Source organism: Penaeus vannamei, chromosome 35, assembly GCF_042767895.1.
Source record: "Penaeus vannamei isolate JL-2024 chromosome 35, ASM4276789v1, whole genome shotgun sequence".
Classification (NCBI taxonomy): domain Eukaryota; kingdom Metazoa; phylum Arthropoda; class Malacostraca; order Decapoda; family Penaeidae; genus Penaeus; species Penaeus vannamei.
In genome coordinates this window covers 26,183,116-26,185,615 of record NC_091583.1, presented here as the reverse complement: position 1 = coordinate 26,185,615, position 2,500 = coordinate 26,183,116, and the positions used below count along the sequence as shown (strand labels likewise).

Here is a 2,500-nt window from a genome sequence, read left to right as displayed (position 1 = left end):
ACTAATATTCTAATGAAAGCAATTCCTTAAGTGCTCTTTTTAAAATTGCCGTACCTAGGGCAGGTTCGGACAATACTGAAGATGGTAAATGTTCCCTACTGTTAAGTCCTGGAAGAAATAAAGGTAAGGGGAAGGGTTGAATGCCAGTTTGAATATGTGGAGGTTCCTCTTGACTGGAATATTGTAAACAGTGCCATTGTTTAGGGCATTATGGAGAGATTTTGAGTATGTCTTGTGATACTGATAGCTCTTTAAACAATAGTTTTCCTTTTGCCTTTAACAGGGTTGTAATTTTGTAGTGTGCTCGACAATAGCTTGACAATGTTTATTTATGCAATCGTATTTCAAATCTGTCTTGGCTTTGTCCATAGAAGAGTAAAAGAAAAAATGTCTAAATTGTTATGATGTGGGTGAACAAGAGTTAAAGATATAAGTACATTTTACAGGACTTTCTGAAAATGTTTGGTACACAAGACTAGGCCAACACTGTTTATATACTTTTCCAGTTATGTATGGATGTAACAGCCACTTAATTAGAGGGTAAATATGTTGAAAGAGGGCAGGAGGGGTATTATTATTTTGCAGAAAAGAAATGAACATTGTACACTGTGGTTGCCTAGGTTACACATTTCCCGTTTTAGTGTTATGATGTCGTGTTGTGTCGTAAAAATAAACTAGTTTAGGCTCTAGGTGTAGGGTAGCAGCCTTGTGGTCAAAAAAGTGGCTTTAACCAGAATTATCATCCTTTCCTTTTAGTCTCTCTTGCTCTTTCTTTTCCTCTTTCTTTAATGTTCCCATCATTTTTAGTGCTGTTTAATATCATCATGATTATATTTTTTAGTGTCACCAAAGCTTGCTTGTGAGTGGCATCTTTTTCACATGCCAGTGCAAGGTTTCATTACATCTAAGTCAATTGTTATTATCATGAATCATACCTTATATATATTTATACCAGCGAGTTGGAGGAGGAGGAGGGCTTGAGTGAAAAAGGGTTGGTTACAAACAGTCCATTAGTAAGCAAAAATTATTTTTATTCTTTATTTTTATGACTATTTTTTATGGTGGATGTTAGCATGGATTTTTCCACTAAGAAATATCAGGCATTAGTAGCAAAGGCATGTTTATTGACAATGAAAGCATGTTCAGAATTTATGAGAATCTGTCAGGGCGTGAAAAAATTAAATAGAAAACAGATTTATTTTAGTTTTTCCTTTTTACATACATCAGAATAATGTATGTAATGATCCTCTCTAAATGTTTGGTGCATGTTTTATAAAGATTTTTGACATGTAAGAGATGTGCTTACAGTTACAAAGTGAGGACAGTGTTTGCATATTTCAACCATTTGTTGTATTTTTAGGTTGATGTGTACAAACTGTTTGTAACCCTAACCTTTTTCACTTGTTAGTAGGTCTTGTAATAAAATATATTTCCACATCATTGTTTGCTTGACCTAAAATTTTTGATTCATGAAAACCATGTACAAGATTCTCTCTCTCCTCCTCCTCTTCCTCCTCCTCCTTCTCCTCCTTCCTCCTTCTTCCTCTGCCTCTTCCTCCTCCACCTCTTCCTCCTTCTTCTCCTTCTCCTTCATTCATTCATTCATTCCCTCTCTCCCTCTCCCTATCCCAATCTTCCTCCTCTCCTCCCTGTCTCTCAACTAACTCAAAATCACTAACTTTTTCAGTCTTACTGTCCCCATCCTGTCCACTTTACTTTAATGCATAAATTGCAGATTTGTAAGTTGGCAATTAATACAAAGTACATTTGATTTTGGGAATGCCAATCCCAATAATTAGCTTACTGAATTTTAAAATTATGTACCCTTTTGTTTGTTTTGAACTACATTTAATTGTCAAAGAGTACAAAAGATATGAAAATCATTTAAAGGAAAATGCATGTAAGAATTTATACTTTATATAAATTTTCATGTATGTGTTATATATTTCACTGAATAAAACTGCATATTATGTACATCCCACACAAGTGAATATATTAATGGTAAATAAGAAACTTTAATATGTATGTATTTAATTAACAGGCTGAAATTAATTAGCAGTTCATTATATACATGTGCATTAATTACATTTCTTAGTGAATATGATACATAGGGTATCTAGGGTCTAGAATTCCTTAATCACAATGGGTTTTAAATTGTTTTTTGTTTTTGTTTTTGTTTACACTAGCACCGGAGAATGAAGCCTAATGAATCGTTTTAGAATTGCCAAGAAAAGTTTTTTTTTTCTTTTTCATACATTACTAATTGGAAATAGTATTTTCTCATAGGTGATACTTGCAAGACATTTTTATAAGTATATAATAAAGAATAACTGGAAGTCTTGTACAGTTAATGTTTATATGACATTTTTACAAGTATTTGATGAGAAATAACGAATTCTTTCTTATTTCATGATTATAAATAAAATATTCTTATCAGCATCCAAAAGGAAATCTTTTACGTCAAATGCTTGTAAAAATACTCCATAAATATCTCAAAGGA

At 32.6% G+C, this 2,500-nt stretch overlaps 2 protein-coding genes across 2 annotated transcripts in view; one reads left to right on the top strand and one right to left on the bottom strand.

Moving 5' to 3' along the window:
* Positions 1 to 1,435, top strand: part of LOC113830385 (ubiquitin-conjugating enzyme E2 S) — an 18,557-nt gene extending 17,122 nt beyond the window's left edge. Inside the window, exon 5 of the mRNA XM_070113983.1 lies at positions 1 to 1,435. This exon is cut by the window's left edge and continues 3,980 nt beyond it. The gene's annotated coding sequence lies outside the window, so the exon portion shown is untranslated.
* LOC113830384 (uncharacterized) overlaps positions 1 to 2,500 on the bottom strand; it is a 55,362-nt gene that overhangs the window by 735 nt on the left and 52,127 nt on the right. The window contains exon 8 of the mRNA XM_070113981.1: positions 1 to 2,500. This exon is cut by the window's left edge and continues 735 nt beyond it; it is cut by the window's right edge and continues 541 nt beyond it. The gene's annotated coding sequence lies outside the window, so the exon portion shown is untranslated.